The sequence below is a fragment of the Phodopus roborovskii genome, unplaced genomic scaffold (assembly GCF_943737965.1).
Source record: "Phodopus roborovskii unplaced genomic scaffold, PHOROB, whole genome shotgun sequence".
In the NCBI taxonomy this organism is placed as follows: domain Eukaryota; kingdom Metazoa; phylum Chordata; class Mammalia; order Rodentia; family Cricetidae; genus Phodopus; species Phodopus roborovskii.
Window position 1 is genome coordinate 13,075,339 of NW_026126470.1, and position 24,196 is coordinate 13,099,534.

The following is a 24,196-nucleotide window of genomic DNA, read 5'->3' on the forward strand; positions in this document are numbered from 1 at the left end:
CCCTGCACTGTGGTGTGCTATTTCAATTGTGAACCCCTTGGCAGGAATTGAGAAGAAACAGATTTTGTCTATGGGATTTGGGATGTCATATGAATCACTCCCAAAGAATGAGCCCTTCCCTGTGGATAGATGAGGACTACAGGGCAGACCACAGAGCTCCTGCTTTCTTCCTTGCCTTTGTATTAGGAAATTTACTGCCTGACAAGCATACAAAGCAGCAAATGGTGATTTATTCCTGCAGGATAGACGACATCATTACATATTTTCCTGTTCTTCAGCCATATTTTTAAAATTTATTTCGAGAAATCCTTCTTTGGATCTAGAATGTTGATTAATGGCCATATTGCCTATTCATATTGTTTGAGTAGGATAAGGCAAAGAGATATGACACTGTACAAAAGTCTAAATAAAATGAAATATACCACAAATGCAACCTCGTCATATTTAAACATGCTTGATGTTTTCCCCAACATATATTCCATAAAGTCCTCTGTGTATCAAAATTAATTCATATGTAATAAAATCTTAATAAATACCTAATCACCAAAGTACATTTACACGTTATTCTTATATTATAGATTATTTATACATCATTGCATCTTATGTTCATGCACATTTTATAGTAAGATAACCATCCCAGTCATTTCTGCTTTTAAGCCTCTTTCTTTCAAAATAAAATATGTGGGTTTTTTTTCTCAGAAAAAGCCTTAAAATTCATGTGCTTTTTATTTATTATTTATTTATTTTACATCCTAACCACAGTTTCCCCTCCTTCCTATCCTCCCAGTCCCTTCACCCACCCTAGCCCCTCTGCCTACCCCCATCCACACCTCCCCCATTTCTAATGAGAAAACGGCAAGCTTCCCATGATGTCAAGAAAACATGACATGACAAGTTGTAGTAAGACAAAGCACCCCTCCTTTTATTAAGGCTGGCAAGGTAACCCAGTATGAGGAATAGGATGCAAAAGGCCAGCAAGAGTCAGAGACAGCCCCACTGTTATTAAGTCTACAGGTAGACCAAACTACGCAATTTTCACATGCATGCAGTGGGCCTAGGTCTCTTCCATGCAGGTTCCCTGGTCTGTGTAAAATCGTATGAACTCAGAGTAGTTAACTAAGTCAATTTTCGTGTGATGTCCTTGACTCCTGGGGCTCCCACAATCCTTCTTCCATCTCTTCAGCAGAATTCCCTGAGTTGGGCATAATGTTCGGCTGTGGATCTCTACATCTGTTTCCACTGGTTGCTTGATGAAGCCTCTCTGATAACTATTGGGCTCGTCATCAGTCTATGCGTATAGAAGATTATCTTTAGACACCATTACACTGACAATTTTTTGGCCAGTCGTGTTTGGTTCTATCCTAGGTCTCTGGGGTTATTCCTATGGGTCCTGCCACTCCAGGCAGTGTCAGGGGTGAGCTCACTCTCATGTCGTGGGTCTCAGGCTGGATCAGTCATTGGTTGGCCACTCCCACAATCTCTGTGGCACCCTTACCCCTGCACATCCCATAGGCCACACTGCATGTAGGCTAAAAGTTATAGGAAATGGTTGATATCCCAACCCCTCCACAGGTAGTCTGGACTGGTAGTAGGAGGTGTTTAAAATATGTAATGACTAATTTTGTACATTCAAGGAAAAGATATTTTTATAATGATATTTTTCTTGAGTCCTGCACTTGTTACAGATGCATTGTCTGTATGGAACTTGTCTGAGCGAAGCCATGCTTGTTATCAGCATTCACAAGTCGCCATTCCTTCTTTGCTTTCCCTAATACTCTTCTACAACAGCAAGCAGCCCTACTTTTAAAAGAAAATTACAATTTAAACCAAAATAGAATTTTCTCTGTGCCCGTTTTCTTAAACACTTAAAACTAAGCCACAATTTGGAAACAGTACAATATATTGACTCTGCATACTGTGTCTCATTCTTAGTAGTTGAGGTAAATGTTTTAAAGTTGTATTAGGTATTGGGGTTACCTGATTATTTTTATGTTCAACCACTGGAATTTATGACTTACTAAGCTTAGGATTCAAATATTTGCTTTGCTGAAAACTTCCAAGATAATATTAATGTTGCTGGTATAGGAGCTATGATCTCTGAACCACTGGATTTCATAATATGCAGAAAATTTGTATTTATGGCTGCTTCAGCTGTGTGTTGTTTGAACAAAATGTGTTGTCAATTATGCTTAACCTATATGAATGACGCAGTCTGCATGAATTCCTTTAAACCCATCACTATGGTTCAGACTATCCTGTACTGCAAAAATAATGTTTTGCTTTCAAGAAGGGAAACCCAAATCTTCTTGTAATTCTCTTGTAATTCTTCCTGAATTGCACTCTCCATTGAATAAGTCAGAAGAATGTCCGGTTCATTATATGAATTATGCATATTTTAATATCTTGTTATAATATATAAATAGTGATTTTCTAAAATTTTCATACTATCAAAAGTTTATGAGAAGGAACAAATGAGCACAAAATTTGCTGAGCACAAATTACCAACAAGATTGAGGGTGAAGATGTTTAAAAATGATAGTCAATACATGCTATGGGGATTCAGAGAAGGAAGCTACTCTTTAACAGTGAACTGGGATGCTAATAAATGACCAACTGGTAGGAGTGCACTAGTGATGGTTAATTATATATGTCACCTCAACTACATAAAGGACTTTCCAGATATTTTATCATGCAGTCTTCTTGGTATTTTGGTGAGGGTGTATTTGTCTGACATCAACATCTAAATTGGTAGATTCAGGGGTGGAGGGGAAGCATGTGTTCCTCATCCTTGGAGCTCAAGTCCTACAGTATGACTACTTTTGAGATGAAACATTGTTTTTTTCTGATTCTGCAGCAACCTCCTGTCCTTTATACCCAAATCCATAGATTGACTTACAGAATTTTCTGTTTGTGACCTCCATCCCCCATATGAAACAGATTTTAACAAAAAGTACTTTTATATGTCATCAAGTTATGGTGTTTATGAAATATTCAATAATGCAAAACAATGTATAAACAGAACTAGTGGATGTGTGGGAAAGAGAATTCTAACAAAATAATGCCCAAGAGCTGAGCTTTATGGAGGCCCAAAGGGAAGAATTGAACATTTGAGAACTGAGTTATACACAGAATTCTGTCATTGGTGGATTAAAGAGGATATAGGGTGTCAGTCATGACTGAAGTCAGGAGAACATCAGACACTACAGTTTAGTTGCTGCAAACAAGAGCTTGAGTGGAAGACAATGTTGGATCCAACATGTCAAAGACAAACTTTTGCATTTCAACTTGTAGGCAGTCAAAACAATTGTAGTAGATCAGTGTTAGGTGTTAATCTATAATGTTACGCAAGTACAATAAAAAGTAAAGGTGTTGAAGCTAGACCAATGAGCTAAGAAAATTCTGTAGAACCTATATATGGGTAGATTATTTAAATCTGGAGAATCTTGGCTGGAGGGAGGTGGTCTAAGAGTAAGAAAAGCATTGGGAAGGTATGGTTTGAGAACATTCAGAAACAAGGTGACTATACAAATAGAGAAATGTTTGATTTAGAATGAAGAAGGGTGGCCTCTTAATATACATATATGAATATAAACATATATGGACAGAGGCCTTCTGGACACTTAAAAATGCAAATGCAGCAGTTAATCTGTAGAAAAACATATTTAGTATAATTATTGATATAAACATAAATTCTAAAATATAATTTCCAAATTATAAATGTCTCTTTAAATGGTAACAATGTGTTCCTTCTTTTTCTTTGGTCCTTAACACCAGAAATAACAAAAAGTATGCTATAGTCTGAGGAACAGTTATGAGCAGTTTGACAAGCCGGAATGGTTAACACTATATTTAATTTCAGGAGGGCATTACTTTGCAAACAAACTAAAAAAAGGAAAAAAAAAAAAGGCCAGTGTTTGTGATGCACACTTTTAAGAAGGAGGAGGAGGGAGAGGAGGAGGAAGAAATGGGAACTTAGGACAGTAACAAAATGTTTTAAAAACACAAGGAGGGGCCTTGATGTTATCCAGCCATCAACTGTATTTTCTTAGTACATTCATTTCCTCTTCCAGTCCAATACTTAGCCACTTTTCACTCTTTCATATGATATTATTCCATCCACTCCATAGTCTTCTAAAATGAGTAAAGACTTCTACCACCACACCTTCTCATCTGCCTGTGTGCCTTCTATCATGTCCTCTGCTAGTATAAGAGCTATATCAGTGTTCCTCACCAAAGGTGTCTGTACATGAAATTCTGTCCCTTCTCTGGGTGCACTGGGAAATGTCTCTTTACCCCTATTCTTACACTCAGTTTTGTCTACTCTTAGAAAAAAGGTGTCTGTCATATTTTCCTTACATCTTACACAAAGCAAAACATTATAACACATCTCTCAACTGTTACTCCTTAAAAAATAAAGCTATAACACAGTTTCCAAATTAGACACTGGCATTCTTTCCTGAATCTCTCCAGCCAGAATTTATCTTTCCACTGGCACACATTTGCTCCTGTAGAGAAAGCCAGTTTCTGTGTTACTAAGTCAAGTCTCACGGTTAATCTGAAGTCATTTTTCAGTCCTCACCTTACTTGACATAGATAATGACTGTATGTGTACCAACCCCAGTAGACTATGGCTTCCTCTAAATTCCCTCCAAACTCCATCTCACTGTTTTTGTTACATTTTTTCTTTTCTTTCTAGTTTTAAAGTTTGAATATTTGAGGTACATTCTTTTCACTGCTTGCAAACCCATCCTCTCCTATGTCTATAGAAGGTTTAACAGAGATCAATGATAAATGCCACTTATAGGATTTGGTAATTCCCAAAAAGAATATCTGCCACCTTAGACTATTATACTTTCAAATCAAACTATTAGTTGATACTCTTAGAGTCTAATAGGTTTTTTTTGTTTTCCTTTTAATTATTATTTGATAATTCTACTCATACGTAAAATATGTTCTGCTCAAATCCATGCCCCCCTTTTTTATAATATTTTTATTTAATTTTATATAACAAAGTCCAATTAAATGAAAACAAACATTTATACACAATATTTGGGAATTTGGGCATCGTTCTTTCCAAACTACTTCCTGCTTGTAAGGGCCATGTCCCCCTTTTTTATCTTCCAATTCATCTACTATCCCTACCACAACTGTTCAGGAATGTTTCCCATGAACCCACTGAGTCTGTTTCATGGTGTGTTGATGTACATTAGTATAGGACCCGCTAATGGAGCACAGCTATCTTTTCAGGGATGATATCCTTAAAGAGAAGTAACAAATAAAGCATCCATAAGTTACCAGTGGCTCCTCAGATAGATACTCCTCCTCCATCTGTGCTGGAATTTGGGGTGACTTGATTTTGCACAGACCCTGTACATGCAGCCACAATTACTGTGAATTCATGGGTACAATAGCCTTGCCTTGTCCATGCAATACTAGCTCACTATAAACATCCACTACCTTTAGTCCTTATTTATCAAATGCATCCCAAACTGACTTCCTGTTAATTGGTCTGCTTTTCTCTCCTTATCTGAGGAGCAGACAACATTTTCTATGACAACTCTTCCACTTATTTTTCTCCTCTCATCCTCTCATCAAACCTCTTCTGTCAGTAAATTTTGTCTTTCAGCCCATGTATATCTTTTGCTTACTCTTTTGCCTCCATGATCTCATCACTTGACATAGATAAGGTCGATCACATCAACATCTTTGATGGCCTCCTGTTTCCATGTCTACCTCTCAGTATGTTCTTTTACACAATATGCATTATCTAATTTAAGTATTGCTACTTTCTGTTGTCATTACTTTCAAAAGTAGATTCCCATCCTTCTCAAGTAAAAGGCAAGGTAGTTAGAGTTACTCCATTTTCATCTTTTTCTGTAGTATCTAACTTCATTTGTTGCTTAATAATTATCACTGTCTGATATACAATTGTACATGTTTATCTTAAAGAATAACTGTGATCTATAGGCAAATGTAAATTTCATAAAAGGGGTTTTGTGTTATCTTCAACAGTCTATTACAGTATTTAGCTGTGTATGAAACATGGAAGAATGGAACACACTTCATTAGTGCAATGTGTGCTCCTTAGAAAAATGAGTGGTAGGAATTTTAAGAATCTGATATATCATTTTAAATTAAAATTTTATGATAATAATTAGAAACAAAACCTAAAATTTAAATCTGAGGGGTGAAAGCGGCAAAATACTAGCAAAGAAAATATGGCTGTGTGTTTAGCCTTTCAGAGAGAAATACAAACATTCTAAGCAGCTATTTATCCAGTCATTAGGATAAATAGCTAAAGTCCATAGCCAGGAAGATCCGGGTAATTTGATAAACCCAAAGTCCTCACTATGAGTACATAGACTTTAATGCACTTCATTAGACTCTAACATTGAGCAAATCCACAATACATGATATTGTTGTTGTTGTTGCAATATTTCTGGAAAAGAACTCATTCAATAATTTTTGAGTCTTAATCTGTTTTAGTTCTTCAAACAGATAGTAATCTTCAATCAGTAATCTGTCTATAGAAGATAGCTAATAGTATTTATATACCAACATGATTAGCCAAAGTGCATGTTTCTAGCATTTTGACAGAAAAAATAGCTTTAACAATAATAATATTTTAATTCCCTTAATAGAAAATAGCAGGTTTAATATCTAGATGTAAGAAATTTTTAACTTAAACAATGAAATTCTAGGTGCCACATCTAGGTTTGTTATTCTATTCATATGTGTAAATTTTTTTTTTACATGATAGCATTGCTTCATACCTTAAGAAGCATTTCTCATAATGCCCTTTCAGATCTCCCCATTCACACATTTACAGGCAGGGATTGCTGAGTTCTAGTTAGTCAGATATCCTTTGGTTGCTGCTCACAATTCAATAATTCCCATTAGCTCCAGATAAAGATGTGAATGGCCAATATTAAGTCACCATTTATGAAGTATTGCCCAGAGACAAAGCAAAGTGAATAAAGGTGTTCCGATGGCTTATGTGCCATTAGTTGTAATGCAGATTGGTATAATGAATGGAGAAAAAAAAAAGATCAATGCTGATATTTTCAAATGAAGGCTTGTGTAAATAAGTTGCAAAGGTCCTTAGAAAGAAAATGCCAGCTAATGTCACTACACACTGAGGGCAAGTGTTTTGAAGTTATGTTAAATATCATTGAAAGTAATTAACAGTTCTTAATATTTGCAAATGTATTCCACAAAATGCACGTGGGCAACTCCTTCTATACATCTTTGAACACAGACAAAATCAATTTCTGGAAAACATTAAATAGCCTGATAAAATCATAGTGGATAGTAGACTAGGACAAGCTCACAGAGCCCCCAGTGAGTAGCCCCCAAACTGAGGTTTCCATTGCCAGCTTTATCATTCTGCCATTGATAAGTGAGGTGCATTACGTGGCTGATCTTTTGGAACTATGGGATATCAAAAGGCCCAGTGTCCCAGGAGACAGAAGTGAGTGAACACAGTCACTTGCAATGTGATGCATTGTTCTTCCATACCAGCAGCTGTCAAACAGATGAGATGCTCTGAGCAGAGTCAGGGACCACAATGTGAGCTGGGCCCAGAACTAATCAGGTCTAATTAAGACAGACATGTTATGGTCCTGTGGTGTTGACAAGGTCCGGATTCCTGTAGCTATAAATGAGGCATGTTATAATTAGGATCTAATTGAAAATCTGGAAGTGATACAAAACCTGTACCCTCCATAATCTAAGACAAGGTCTGCTGTGTATCTTATAAGACTGTGAGTTTTCAATGAGACAGATTTAAAAAAAAAAATAAGCAAGAAGGCTAACAGTTAAATATAGGTCAAAGGAGTGGCATTTGGGGATATTTTGTGTATGACTCAGAATAGCATTAAATTGTAGAATTGTCTTTATAGGTAATGTTTTACAAATGTTTTATAACTTATTGCATAGAAATACAAATTTTAACAGCTGCCTTGGCATATTACACCACACTAAATGTTCATGATATCTAGAATTTTGAGGAACTCTGTTCATCCAAGTTATCCTCTATATATTCTATTCCCCACACTTTAGAGTTGGAGCAGGGCCAGCTTTGTTCACTTTAGCTTTGTATTCATGAAAAGATCTCCCCAATAGCATCCTCTTAAGATTTAAAAGCTATTTTCCCTACAATGTGTTACTCATATCTCACCTTGCTGCTTTCCATTTCTCATCATAGATGAAAGCTGAAAATGTATCTGGTCATTGATAGTAATCCTCATTTTTAAATACACGATAAAAATCAAATATCTGTAAAACTGTGTTGTTCAGCCTTTGTGTCAATTTGCAATTTAATCCTAGAGCAGATAAATTCAAATGTTAAATAACAAATTCAGGGGCAATGATAGATTCATTTTCTAGTTCTAGTTTCAAGTTCTGTTTTGTTGGTTTTTTTTTTTTTCTTTTCTGAAGCAGTTTCTCCCTCCAGTGATCATAGAACATTCTCAGCTTATTTGTTCTTTTCTTGTCCTCATAGAACTGTTTTTCATACAAAGATATTTTACAAGCTTATTCTCCAAATAACTACTTCTCAATATGAGCAAAACACCCTTGCTCTGCTTACTGTAGTTTCTAAGGCAACGTGTACAGTATCTGATACATGGGAGATGCACAGATGAAACTGTTGAATGAGCCAAAGGGTTGGAGCATCAATGATTGCCATTTAATAATAGCTCTTCCCCAGAATGAAAATTCTTTTACTGAAACATTTGCACATCCCTCATTCACAAATGGACTAATGTATCTGCCACTTGAAGTATCTTACCTCATTCCGTAAAGACTGGAGTTATTAACCTGTTAGCTTTTATGCATGTACTGAGTTTTCACTTTCCTACAACTATGTACTTTATATTGCAAACAAAAACTATGTAATTTCTAACCCTAACAATTACGCTGAACATATATTCCTAAGTACACTAAAATACTTCTTGCAACTACTGTAAAAAATGCCAAGACACTTAAAGAGATAGAACACTTGGAATGTTTATGATACAGCAGTGGGATTCTCCATGAAGCAGTTGGATTTGCAGAATTTTACAGGTGTGAAATTAGCCAAAAATTCTAGAAATATTTTAATTATGAATAGAGCATTTGTTACTAATAAAATGAAGGAAAATGGAATTTAATCAGACTTACTATGCTGGCTCTGTTATATGGGAACATACATTCCTACACACTTTCTATTTTTATTCTTCTATCATGGGGTTATTCATAGTGACAGAGGTGTCAGTTCCAAAATAGATCATTTTTTGAATGTATATTTTCTGAATAATTAACGCAAATCAAACCCAAATCTCATCACTTCTATTGTCCCTTGGCTCCCCAGTTTTTTTATGACATCTTACCCAGATTTCCTATCTTTATCTAATAATAACAAAACATTTCATTGATGCTTACACACCATACATGATTTTTATACTAACAGAAATTTCTTTTATTAAAATAACTTCAGTCAGCTTAGATGCACCCATTCACCTACATACCAACAGTTCATTTCAGTCTGTATTCCAGTGATACTTTAAAAAGGCTTTGCGGTGTTTTTTAAGAAAAGCATTTTAGAGTTGATTCTTTCTTTTGCTTTTCCTTCTTTCTTTTTTTAAGAATGGAAGCTCAAATTTCACCAGATGGGAACTCTTTTGGTTGTATAAACATTTTTTTCTTCCAGAAATGCATAGAATTTTTATTTCACTTTTTTAAAAAAAGCAGAGAGCAGTCTATAAATGGGTAGTGTCTGTAGTTTGACCTGGGCATATCAGAGGGGTCTGGGGCTCTAATACACTGAGATGATCTACAGTCTGAGGTAAACAAATTGGTTTCAGGTACTGCGGGCTGATCGATGCACACCTTCTCTGGAACAGGAAATGGTTTGAGAAGTGGGGTGATGACTTTTGCAAGTGCTCTTTTGAATCCTTGGCTTTCCCTGACCCCTCTCTTCCTTTTCTTTAACAAATAGTAGCTAGGGGAATTTTCATTCTTTGAGAAGTTCTTTGTTTCTTCTGTATTAGAGAAAATAAAATTTCATGGAAGTTGTAAAAATTTTACCTTAAGTATCTCTTAATTATAGATATTAAACTATCTCTCCCAGGAGTCTAGACAAATTCTCCTCTTACATTTTTATGGATGGTTATAAGTAACTTAAAATGACATTTGGAATAGAGGCTCAGTTTCACGTTTTCACTGGTTCTAGTAAATAAAAATGTCTTTACCACTTAAATGATTCTTCTCTCCCTTCTGGAAGCCCATTCAATGTTGTTTAATATTTTTGACTGCCCAGGGAACAAAAGTCTTCTGTACCTAGAGAATGAATGAGTTCTAACAAAATTGATGTTTGGAGATAGAAAATAAAGTTTCTAAACTTCAAGGTCAGTTTTGGTTCATTTATCATTCAACTTCTCCCTTTACAGCTTCACATTTGATCATTTTCAATACAATTTTACAACTTGCATGAAAGACACATTTAAAGTAGTGAATTTTAAAAGGGTGCAATAGCAAAATGAATTCAAAGATGGCATTATTAGTGCATCCTTCATTTTGATTTTGTGTTTTGTTGTTCAAAATGGATTTATGCAATAAGTACCAGCTTGCATATTCTTGGAAATGGACCTGTCTTAGATGATATCCTGTAACTGATTTTCAGCATCTACATATAATATCAGTAGCCTTTGGAAGTTTAGGTACTCTGAAAAACTAGATCTGGATTTTTAAAAATACTGTCTTCCAGCTGTTACCATGGAGCTTTGCATTTTCTCAACCTGTAAACTTTAACATTTCTTAGATAAAGGAATATATTTATAACTTTCAAAAACTCATAGTTCATCATTTTCTTTCCATTCATTGTTATGCTTTTATTCTCATATCTGAATTGAGAGCAAAGTGCTTGTCTGCACTCCTCTGTCACTGCGATAGAGACCTTAGGCAGATTTTCTCTCTTCTCAAAGTCATTCCATCAGGATAAAAATCTCAATTCACATTAGTAACTTTGAAGTCCAGGTATGCCTTAAAAATCTAGTAGAATAAAAGAAAGCTTTTATTTGTTGAAAATAGTCTCTAAAGTGTCTTTTCCCTAATCAGTTTCTGGGGTGGTTGCATTTAAAGTATTTATATTTATGCATCCATTCATTCTTAGACATAGATCTTTATCTTTTCCAATCCTTAAACACAAAATGGGGTTTAAATATCAAACAGCCTTAAAATATGGGATAGGATTTGGTGGCAAGTGATGAGACTTACCATGCTATAGTTCAGGAGGATCTGACTGACAAACTTGCTAGAAGGAAAAATCAGAGTTCTAGCTGTGGGACACAGTGCATATGAAATGGTGCTCTATTGGACTTCTAGAGGGAGTACAATTTCTTCAAAAACAGCTTGGCAGTTGCATTGGAAGGAAGACGCTGATGTGTAATTGCTTTATTCTACTCCAAGGTAAACTGAAGCCTGAGACCACCAGAAGACTATTCCAAGTATACTTAGTAATCATTGAGGCTTTAGTCCTGTTAATCTAAGCCTAGAGACATTGTATCATGTAAAAATGAAGGAAATGAAGATCCTGAAATGACCAAATGCTCCTTGGCGTCTAAAATATTTATCTTTCAATATATCCTACATTGTGCTGAAGTCACCCAAAGCTACACTTGATAACATATGCCAGGGAAATGTTGAATAAATGGTATGTATGTCATGTTACATGGCATTCTGGGAAATTTAGTGTTAAGAATAATGTCTGTAGATTTGTGGGTACTTAAATTGGAGATAACCAAGGGTGTGGAAAAAATATAGAAAGGCCCAAATACATTTTATTTCAGGCAAGGCACACTAGCTGCCTTGAAGGTGAAAGTTTTGTGGCTATATGCATAGGTCAAAACTTATCTTAAATTTATGCCATTTAGTGTATATTATTCTATGGTGATGTTGCTGTTTTTTAATAAAATTTGGGCTGAGATGTGGAATCACATATATCATCAATTTAAATATATTTAAAACTTTTGACATACTTTTGATCAAGTACATCATTAATTTGTTTGATAATATGCTATTTTCAGACAGAATAAAATCATCACAGGATAATAAAAAGTGCATTGGATTCGCATAGTAGATTACAGCAATTGTGACTTCACTTAGGAGACTCGAGGCTAGGGTATCACAAGATTTGGCTACCCTGTTTTATATATTGAGTTCTAGGTTGGAATACCTACAAAATCAGTGGATGAAACACTGTCTAAAACACATGTGCATGTCCATATATGCATTACTATGCACACACACACATCTTTGAATTATACAAAATGATAACATGTTTTAAGAATCAATATAATTTACAAGAGCACAAGAAATTTCCTTAGTATTCCTCCTTGCAGCTTGACTAATTATTCAAATGTTCTGTGCAGTGTGTGAATTTATAAAACTTGGAATTTTTCCATCAAATCTATCAATGTGAATTTCACAAAGGACACCCACATTTTCAAACAATCCTTTATGATTATAACAGTCTAGTCCTTTTTAAAATCACAAAAATCTGCTTCAGAAAATTTCAATGGCATTTCATTTCTGCCAAAGAATTATTTCAAAAAATACACATTTGACCCTATCTACTGACATAAAGAAGCATGATCCGGATAGAAATAGATGCTATTGACCAGTATTTAACCCTCCACCTGATTTTGACCATATTGGGAAGTGAGCAGCTTGATTGTGGAAAGGCCACAATTGACACCTTTGCATTCTAGGGAGAACCGGGCTTGATTAGATTACTCAGACACGTGTATGACATGGATAGTTCCTGGAATTTTGTCTAGCTCTTTCATTTTGCTTTGGCAGAAAGAAAGAGGGAGAAAGAAAGAGGGAGGAGAGAGGAAGGAAGGAAGGAAGGAAGGAAGGAAGGAAGGAATGAAGGAAGGAAGAAAAGAAGGAAATGACACTGTTGGTATCTGTTCTCATTAAGCATCTTGTTTCTAGCTCAATACTCTGGAATGCTGCTTATACAATGACAGTATTGTACCTAGTAATACAATACAGATAATCATGCAATCTTAAAGAGGTCCCATTTTATATACCCATTCTAAAATATCATGCTTGAATGCTAGAATTCTACTGGTTTTTTTTATTTTGAAAAATTATTTTCTCAAAAGTTTGTTTGCAAAATCTGATCCTATATTACCTCACTCCTTTCCTTTTTTTTTCTTTTTTTACATATCGATTCCAGTTCCCTCTCCCCCCCTCCTTCCCTCTTTCCCTTCCTCCATTCTTCCCTTCCTCCCTCCCTCCCATAGCCCCCAACCACCCTCCCACATCCCATCACCCACACATACACTCCACAGAGAGGGTGATGCCTTCCAATCTGTCAAGTCATTTGGATTAGGATCTAGGCCCTCCCTCCTTCCTCTGGGCTAAGGGAGTATCCCTCCATGGGGAGCATGCTCCCAAAGTCCTTTCCTGCACCAGGGATACATCCTGTTTCCACTGTCAGAGTTCCCTTAGACTGCCCAGACCTTCTAACTGCGATTACTCCTTCTTTCTTAATCCCTTCCATTTTTCTTTCTTTCTTTCTTTCTGTCTCTGTGTGTCTCTCTCTCTTCCTTCCTTCCTTCCTTCCTCCCTTTCTTTCTTCCTTTCTTCCTTTATTTCTTTCTTTTCTTCTTTTTTTAACCAAGTATGACTTTAAGCATTAGAGTTAAAATATAGCTCTTTGCTTTTGAAGATGAAAGGGGTCATTTTCTTTTTTTTTTTTTTTTTCCAAGTGTGTTGTTTTATTATTGTCTTGGAATAATTATCCTGTATTTCCACCCATTAGAATAATCCCCTTTGCTTCTGATTTTGGGAACTTTATTAGATGTTTCCATCTTTAGAAATGTACATGATTGCTAAATTACCTAATGACTTACACAAAGCAAAGTCCCAGCTCAGATTAAACCTCCTCAAAAGGCAGAAAACTACAATGAGTATTTATCCTTGGGCATAGAGTTTTTTGGCAGAAAGATTTGCACCAAGGGAGCACAAACACGATGTGCTCTCATAGAAAGTTAATTTCCCTACTACACACATTTTGCAGTTTAGAAATCTATGTGCAAGCACATTCAACACCAACAACCAGACATTCTAATTTCATTCATAGGATCTTCTTAGGTTTTCCTGAATTGTCTCAAATTTCAGACATCAGGTGACCCTTCAGCCTCTACCTCAAAAGTGGAGCATGGCCCCCAACCTAGCTACCACACACTGTTGTTGTCATGCATTTCATTTTTAAAAGGAAATATTCATTTAATACTTATAAGTATTGCTTACTTAAATAATTACTACTTTGAAGGTTTTAATGTTTTTCTGCTGCTGTAGTGACCTTTTTTGTTAAAAATCCATTTTATTTTTTTAATCCTTTGGCTGTTGTTTTAGTATTTGAATATGCTTCAATGGTTATTTATAACCTTTTATAACTTAGCCAAAGAAGCTATTAGAAAGTATGAGTATAGATCATGGCTAATTTATTTTAACTGCAGGACATGTGATAACATACATACATATGGGGGGGGAGATGTAGTTATGTTAACTCTCTGCTTCAGAGATATGTAAGATTATAAAGTCATTTGTACCAAGAAGATTAAGCTTTATTCTATTTATTCAGTTGTCTTGAATTTAATATGGTATTTTCAATATAATGAGTTCAAACAAATTATTTGTGTCCCGTACAACCTTACATTTTGAATATACTAAACGTTTGTAAACTATCTCTAATTTTATATTTGAGTATTTTGGTATTAACAAGCTTTCAGTTTCTTTATCAAAGGAATCCAAAATGGAAATTTATAAGTGAATTCCTTCCTAATTACTCCATGAGTAGAATCCTTCAGTGAAAGTAAAATCTTAATTATGTTCCTTACTTTTTAAAAATAATTCTGTATCTACCTTAATTGAGAATATGCACTTAACATATGTTATTTTAAAATGATTTAACATGAGTTTACAAACCTTTAATCCTTGGAAGGAACTGAAACCCATATTATTGGCTAGTGAATTTCCAACTATGGCGGGAATTTAGGATTGCCTGGCGCGCCCTTTCAAACATATAGACTTACAACACAGAAACTCTACACCCAAGCTATAGTAATATTTCACTGCTATTTGCTAACACAGAGTGGTGCAGTCTTTTCAAAGAAACCATAAGATAGAGAAAGAGACAGCATGCACTACTGGAAATTTTAAGTTTTAAAACTCTGCTTCCTGAAAGGAGCCGAATACACATCTGTAATGTGCTTAATCCTTCCCAGTTTCACCAAGGTCAGAGACCATTAAAAGAGAAAGGCAGAAAAAGAGAAAGAGAGAGAAGACATACTCATTTAATAAAAGGCCCAGAGAGGGCTGGATGTGGAGGGGGGGAAGGAAATGTGCCTTTAAACCCGAAGGCTTTGTGTGTGTATGTGTGTGTGTGTTGCCAATCAATCACGCCAGCTGGTGTGGCAAGAGGTTAGTCCTGATGATCTGTTTTCACAAGCTCCTAAGGGAATTCTAACCCCTAAGCTACTGGCCCATTCTCACCGAAAGATACAGATGACTTGTAAAAGTATATGTACGCTTTACAGGAGACTATAATACTGATTCTAAGAATTACTGACATGTTAATATCTCCCATTTTAAGTTATTCCACACAGTGAAACTCTCAAGGCCAGGATATTGGAGTATCTGCCTTATAGAACTCCCAGGGAAGGGGATATTAGAAGGTCTAGGCAGTGTGTCACTAAAAGGATGTTCTTTTCTAGCTGTATGCTGTCTTAGCACGGTACTCCATTGCCTTGATTTAGTTATTACCAATGACAAAATTCAACTCCAAATCACCTCTGATTTGAGGGAGATCCCTACAGTTGGTCTGTTAGAATACTGCCTGTCCTCCTTGCTTACAACAGAGTGTTAGCACAGCCTCATGATACTTCAAAAGAAAAAAGAACATGTTAGAATTTTCAGAACAATTGCCTTTCACAGGTTATAAAAATGGTATTTCGTTTACACTAAGCATCCACTTTCCGTTTCTCCCATCCCCCGGGAGCTCACATAAATCAAAACAACTCAAATGTTTCCCATTTCAGTGTGGGATCCGCAGCTGTTCCCCAGAACTCCAGTTGCCATGAAAATGCGACTTTCCTGACTCCAGTCACACTGACAGCAGACCGTGATCTGGTTACACGTCATGATGCTTACTGACCATATGCCCATTAGAGCACAGAGCAACACGGAGTGCTGTTTACTTAAACGCACAGCTTCCCCCCCCCAATCAAGCAGTTACAGCACTTACGTAACTGTCCCTATTGCACTGTGAATCATGGTGGTGAAGAAATGTAATCAGTTCCTGACAAGATCTTTTGATGTGCTCCGTTGTCAGTTGACATAACAAATGACCCATTGGAGAGCACTGGGCTAGACTCAGCGGCTTAAAAGGAAATGGAGTCCAAGTGAATATTTCCAACAGTTTATTTTAAATGTTTATATTTGATGTAGTTCCTAAAAAATGTATAATTAGACTCTCTGCTTAGCCTTCCAGAGGAAAGAGAAGTAGATTGGAAAGGACCGCCTGAACTCCAAAAGCTTATTCCTTAGTGAAATAATCATAAAGCAAATGTTTTAAACACTAGCTGAACTGAACATGCTACTAGGAATGTATGAGGTTTAAAAATTAGTCACCTTCAAAGATTATAACATTTTCAATTATTCTAAGTTTATAATTTGAGCACCTAGCTTTTGTAAGTTTAAATGTAACAAATTAATTTGTGGTGTTATACACTTTATAGCTAAAGCAATTTAGGGTACCTACAAAGGCCAGACATGGTCTGATTTAAAGTCCACGATTTGATAGTATGTACCATGGCTTGCCAAGTTTCCTTTAATGTATAAGTCTTTCAAAATGGAGGGATCCAATGCCCCATAGGATAAATGCTAAACTTGAGTAGAAATCTCATCTGGAACTAAACTGGTCTCCTTTAATTCATGTAAGATAAAGTAAGTCCATTTCAGCTAGAGATTTGTATCACTTCTACCTCCCAAACACCCTATTAATATGTCCGGGATGCTATAAACTATGTTCAGCAGAACTTGATGAGCTTCAGGTCACCCCAGTGAATGCCCCTTTTCTTCTAAACATAAAATGGTTATAATAAGGTCATTCTTGCACAGCTTATTCACTTATTGTTAGTATTCACCACTTGAGCCTGGCATATCTGGTGTTGTCCTGTTTAAAGAAAAAAATAGGTTATATAAAATGTAACTTCATAAATTTTATGCTCTTAGGAAAACTGAATTTTAATGGATTCTGTTTTAATTACAGTTATGTGGGATAATAAGTGTACTCAGGTATCTTAGACAATGTTTATTAAAAAGGAGTATCTTGGCATCAGAGAGTTCCCCCACCTACAGCCTTTTGCTGTGAGTGTTGAAGTGTCCCTTCTCTTCATCAGCAGTGTTTCGTCAGTCTAATCACAAACAGTGCTTAGTTACAGGTTCTAGTCCTGCCTACAATGAGTTCATGCTTGATTTTAACATTTTTCTCTAATTATGTACATGTTTTCAAAATCCGTTGCATTTAAAGATTTATAGGATCAGAAGAGAAACCAAAATGCAATCACTTTCCTTAAAAATAACCAGAACTTAGAATACACAATTTTTGTTTTGCCTCTGTCTAACCCCACCAAAGCCATAGTGTCCATTCATCACTCACTTTGTTCTTTTTACATAAAGATTGACAAAGGATTGTACTTTCTTAAGATCCAGAACAATTGGTTTTGTTTGTTGTTTTCGGTTTTTATTGATAGGCGCTCTCATGTGTCCTTCATGCTGTCCTCAAAGGTTCTACTTTATTCATTCTGCCCTTCATGATCTCTTCCTATTCCTCCTGCCTCTAGTGCAAAGGGCAACCAGTGTCTTTTTCTTTAGAATTAAATTGATATGGGTTTGTTATTTTATTTGTGGATGCAAGTAGTGATGAAATGACAATGAAAGAAATAGGCATGCAACTTTCATTTTTTAAAATCATGGCCCTGGCTATTCATTCAATCACTTAGCTGTCTTTCTAGTGCCTTTTTACAGATCCAGCGTTTTCAACATACCAGCCTGTATGTGGATGACTGTCCCCAGATTGTCCAACTTCTTCTCTGAAATCTTTGCTTCATCATGACTTGGGATTTGAAACTAACAGGTCATGACCTATTTAGTCTACAGCTCTTAATACATGAGCACAAGTATTCTGTGTGTGTATTGATAATTACCCAGTACCAGATTTGCAAAGTGGATGAGTATCACAGCAAGCATCCACTTTGTCAAAGTCATTAGATATTAATTCTGTTTAGAAAACAAAAAAAAAAAAAAAAAAAACATACTATTTCTTGCAGCAAACTCTGAAGGACTGACTATATGTCTAAAAGTAATAAAACAACATGAGCATTTATTTAATAGGAGTAAGGTATTTTCATCTGATATTTTCACCCCAGCATGCTTAAGTCTCTCTCCTATGCATTAGCTATTAGGGCTGTCTTATTTCAGTTGCATTCTTCTTGTGTTTCTCTGTGCGCTTTTCCCTTGAGAAGATGTGGTAATTGATCAGTGGACGGTTGCCCTTCATTCTCACATATGACGAGTATTTATACTTTAACATAGTGCATCATACAATGAAAGTTAAGTTTGTTCTGGCAATTCTCTTCTGAAGGTGTGTAAGAGAGATGTGTTATTCTCGTCCTCTGTTAACCAGAAGAATTGACAGAAAGTTAAAAGATGAACTAGACAGTTCGACAATTGAGTATTAACTAGTGTTAGCATCTCACCTAAATCAAAACTCATACCTCTGTAGGTTCAGCCACAACTGTGCCTGAATGTCTAGAATGAAACCAGGAAGATGGTGACTATTATTTTTTCTCTAAGAAATCTAATCTGAAACCTCCCTCTCGTTCTTTCCTCCAACCTTCTCCTTCCTCCTTTCTCAATCCATACTTTACTTTCTCCTCACTGCTTCCATCTCCTCTCTCTTCTTCCCAACCAAGTAAACACACACACACACTCTCTCTCTCTCTCTCTCTCACACACACACACACACACACACACATGCACGCACGCACGCACACACGCATGCACAGAGTTTTTCCCTGTTTAATACCAACCATCATCTTTAAGTTCAAGAACAAAACACAACTAATGTAGTTTATTACCTGATGACATAGTCTTGAAATTGAGAAATTGAGACAATGTCACATAATTAATGCTTTGTGATTTTAATATAGAAGAGCCTTGCTCTTTATCTTGGCACTTCAACTGGACACACTAAGAACTTCCAGAGAATTTTTTAAAATAAATTCACCATCATTTACATTCCATAGTCTGGATATTTTTACTTCCTTTTTATTCTGAAGATTTCAGTCTCCTGGGGAACAAAGAAAATTACGGGGACAGTCCCACAGACTCAGATTTCAGTTTACAGGAATGCACAAGTTGTTTATTTTTGCTGTTGTTGTTGTTGTTGTTGTTGTTGTTACAGAAGCACACAAATCCTTGCCAAAATTCAGTATCATTTCAGAGAAGATAAAATATTAATAAAGGGTCCTTTGGGTGCAGTATCTATTATACAATTAAGAAAATAGCATCAATGCTTTTTATTTTGGCTTTTTCTCACACTGAGTGCTCTTTGGAAATACATATAAAAGGACAATTACAGGTGACAAGAAACAAAATGCTCGATGTTAGTAACAATAAAATAAACTGGCACAGAAGTCTCGAGATCATTTTTCAGGGCAGCTGGGGATAACTAAAGGAAGCTGGTGCAATAACAGGGCTCTCAGGTGCAAGATAAGATTGATTGTTCAGCAGGGTCTGTGCATCTGGTCCTGGATTTCCAAAATTTCCAGATTCCTGTATAAGGTCACAACCAAGGAAACGCTTTACAGCACTTACAAAATACACAGGAATTTAGGGATTAAATTAAGGATGCACACACTCACAAGGACACAAAAAAGTAGATTGTGAGTTCAACGAGCTTGCTATGGTAAGAACACCAAAAGTTGAGGTGAGATGCTAGTGTGGTTCTTCCCTCCTTTGGTCACTCTGTCATTTCCATTTTAAGATTGGGAACCTATCTTTGAACTTAACGATTAGCACTCAAGAGCCCTCATCAAAGCTAGTCATTCATAAAAGAATATGAAAATGAGGTCATTCCAAAGTATTTCTGAGCACTCAGAAGTGGATTAATGGTAGGAAATTATAAGCATCATGGGACTGTGTGAAAACTTTCACTGGGAAAAAAGGAAGTGGTGGGGGTTTTGTATGTGTGTTTTTACCAGGTGTGAAGATTGTAGAATTGAAGAAGATGGGAATTTTTTATTTCTATGGGAAATGTTTAGAAATCTTGATACTTTAACTCAAGTTGAAAAATATCTGTGATTATTTAATCTTCAAGAGAACATTACAAAGCTGGGATTGATATGTAAAATAGCAGTGTTTCTAAATTAAGTTAAAAAGAAATTTACACACACACACATAAAGAGAGGAGGGGAAGTAAAGGAGAAAGGGAGTCAGATAAAGAGAGAGGGGAAGAGGAAGGGACAGGGAAGCAGGGAGCAAGAGATTTGGGTGGTAAGGTTCTCTTTCATTTCAAATGATGGAATGGTGTTGCTTTTAAGTTCTTCAGAGCACCATTTAAATCAGTATTATGCATGAAAATATGACAACCTAAAAGGAAAGCTAAATATGCCTATAAAGAGATATGAAAGCCAGTAGCCTAAGAACTGATCATGGGTCTCAGCTAAAAGGCCTGGGCAGTCTAAGCGACCTCTGACAGTGGAGCCAGGATGTAGTCCTGGGGCACCAAAGGACTTTGGAAGCACATCCCCCATGGAGGGATACTCCCTTAGCCTAAGACAGGAGAGAAGGCCTAGTCCCTACTCCAAATGACAGATTTACATGTACCCCTCCTGGGGGGCATCGCCCTACATGTGGAGTGGGATGGCAGATGGGAGGATGGTCAGAGGCATGAGAGGGAGGGAGAGGCAAGGAGGGACGGGGGGAGGGGGAGGGGGAGGGAGGGGAACTGGGATCGATATGTAAAAGAAAAAGAAAAAAGTAAAACCAATGTTAAATTCAAATTAAATGTTCACATGTTTAATCTACTTATGCCTTCTTTTGAAACTGGGCACCTACAAGGAAATGAGGATGGCAAAAATAAAAATTACTAGGGGAGAAAATTTCAGAAAATTATTACACACCAAGAATGACCATGACTAAACTGTGGGTCATAATCCTAGGAACAAGATATGTGAGGTTAAGAGTTTAGTCGTACCACCCTAATAGTGCTTATAAAAAGGAAACTCTCTGGAGAAATAGTTAGACACTGGGCACCCTATATTTAGCGCCTAACAGTATGTACTCACTCATATGGATATTAGACATACAGCAAAGGATTACAAGCCTACAATTCACATCACCAGAAAAGCTAGGAAACAAGGAGGACCCTAAGAAAGACATCTATGTTCCCCTGGAGAAAGAGAAAGGGACAAGATCTGAGCAAATTAGGAGCAAGAAGGGAGGAGAGAGGGAGTTAGAAGAAAGAGAAGGGGAGAAGAGGAGAGGAGAGGAGGACATGAAGGAGCCGGGAGATTGGGTAAGGGGAAGGATAGAGAAGAGCAAGAAAAGAGATACCATAATAGAGGGAGCCACTATAGATTTAAGGAGAAATCTGGCCCAAGAGAAATGCTCAGAGATCTACAAGGATGACCCCAACTAACACTCCAAGCCATAGTGGAGAGGCTACCTTAAATGCCCTTCCAAGATAATGAGATTGATGACTATTTTATATGCCATCCTAGAGCCTTCATCTAGTAGCTGATGGAAGCAGAAGCAGACACTCACAGCTAAACACTGAGCCAAACTCCTGGAATCCTGTTACAGAGAGGGAGGAGTGATGAGCAAAGGGGTCAAGACCAGGCTGGAGAAAGCCACATAATCAGCTGACTTGAACAAAGGGGAGCTCATGCACTGCAGTCTGATAGCTGGGAAATCAGCATAGGAACGACCCAGACCACCTGAATCTGGGTGTTAGTTAGGAGGACTGTGCAGTCTATGGGGCCTCTAGTAATAAATCAGTATTTATTCCTAGTATAGGAATGGACTTTGGAAGCCCACCCCACATAGAGGGATACTCCCTCAGCCTAGACACATGGGGGGGAGAGCCTAGGCCCTGCTCCAAATGATATGAACATTGAAGACTCCCCATGGAAGGTCGCACCCTCCCTGGGGAGCAGAAAGGGGATGGGATGAGGTTTGGTGGGGGTGATAGGGGAGGATGGAAGGGTGAGGGAACTGGGACTGACATGTAAAACAACTTGGTTTCAAATTTAAATAAAAAGGGAAAAAACTAAAACAGAAGTAAATAAATAAAAATCTTGCATATCAAAGTGCTTATGAAGAAGTAGGATCTTTCAGTTGTCCATCAAGCATTAATTTGTTCATTATCACAGGGGCACACAGTGATAGAAAGCAGTGGAAACTGGGAGACTTTGCATAGTTGAGGGATGACTAGAGACTTTGTCTCCTGTGCCATGTGTGACCTAGATGAGGCTTGTGACCAGAAAATCACAAAGCAGAGGGATCAATTGGTTATGCTATCAGACTGAATGTCAAATTTCTAGACAAAGGATATATCTAAAATGAAGAACAAAACTACATGAATGAAAAATATTCCTAAACGTAAAAATTGTATGTATGTAACTTAATTCAGATATTGAATTGGTCTGCTGTGTATCCTCAAAAAAACATTTTGGTGTTACCACTCTATGATGTCATAATCTTAAATTTTATTTAGTGTTGCAGTGATTCAATGTGCTCAAAAAATTCTCCCATAGTTGACATACAAAAAAAAAATTAAAAAACATACATGGATAATGACGTAACCAAGTGCATATAAAGGGTGAGGAACAAGTATTTGTACCTGTGCATGATCGTGACTGACGTTCATAAACCAGAATATAAAATGGCATATAGTCATCTTTAAAACTTAAGTGACTGAAAAAGCAATACTCATGTAATGAAACCCTTATGTTGATCTGGAATTTATAAAGTTAAAATCAATTGCAATTGTTTTCTGTCAAGACATGAATTGTACTACTATTATTATTATCCCAATTATTCTTTTATTTCATATGCACATGTATATCCAGCCAGCTAGCATGCACTTTGAAATCTCACACTGCTTCTTCTGTGGCCTTCTTCAGAAATAATCCCTGGGGATTGAAAATATGTTGACTCTTCATACTGTTATTCTTCACAACATTCAAATAGGAGTTTGATTGCATTCAAGTAAGTTAGAGTGGGATGCATTAGTGTGCCAGAATATTACTGGAAGGAGAAATAATTTCCAGTCAATTATTCCTCATTTGTACTTCCATCTACTTTTGTGTGGTATTTGACACAGGAACAGTTCTTAGTAAATTTTAGCCAATTGGATATTGTTATTTTTCCATAGACTACTTCTGGAAATATGAAAAAAGAGAGAAAACGATAGAAACTTCAGTAGATACCTCATGCAAAATTTGTTCATGCGAAGGTGAAATTCCGTTTTAGTTATCCAGCAGGGCATAGATATAAAGTCCTTCAATAAGACTTCTTAGGAAAAGGTTAGTGCACATCTTATAAACCCAGAAAGCATGATATCATTAATTGAGTCATATTTCTTGATTCATTTCTGGCTAGCTTACTTACATTGTGCTAAAGTATTATTAACTGTCGCTTTGGTAAATATACTTAATTTGTTACCAGTCAAATAAAACAGGAGATGCATAATTTTCCACCTCCATTCCATTGTTTATCATTATATTTCATATCTCCTTCACCTGTGCCAGCTTTAACTACTTTTTTATTTTATGTAGCAAGATTTTCTAATGTTATATTTTAAAGTAAACAATTATAATACATTTTAAGCCTATCCCACCCCCTCTCTCTCACACACACACATGCATAGTAAGTTTGCATTACCTGACTCTTTGGAATGCTAGGACTCAAATGTGTTCTGTTGTTGGGAGACACAAGAGTTTAATGGTTTTTTTTTTTTTTCAATATATTGCACAATTTCCTGTATCCTCTCCCTTAGGATGAATTTCAAAAAGTTTTGCAGAGCTAAGGAGAAAACTGGAACTTTGATATGTCTCGTTGGTACTGCTTCCTC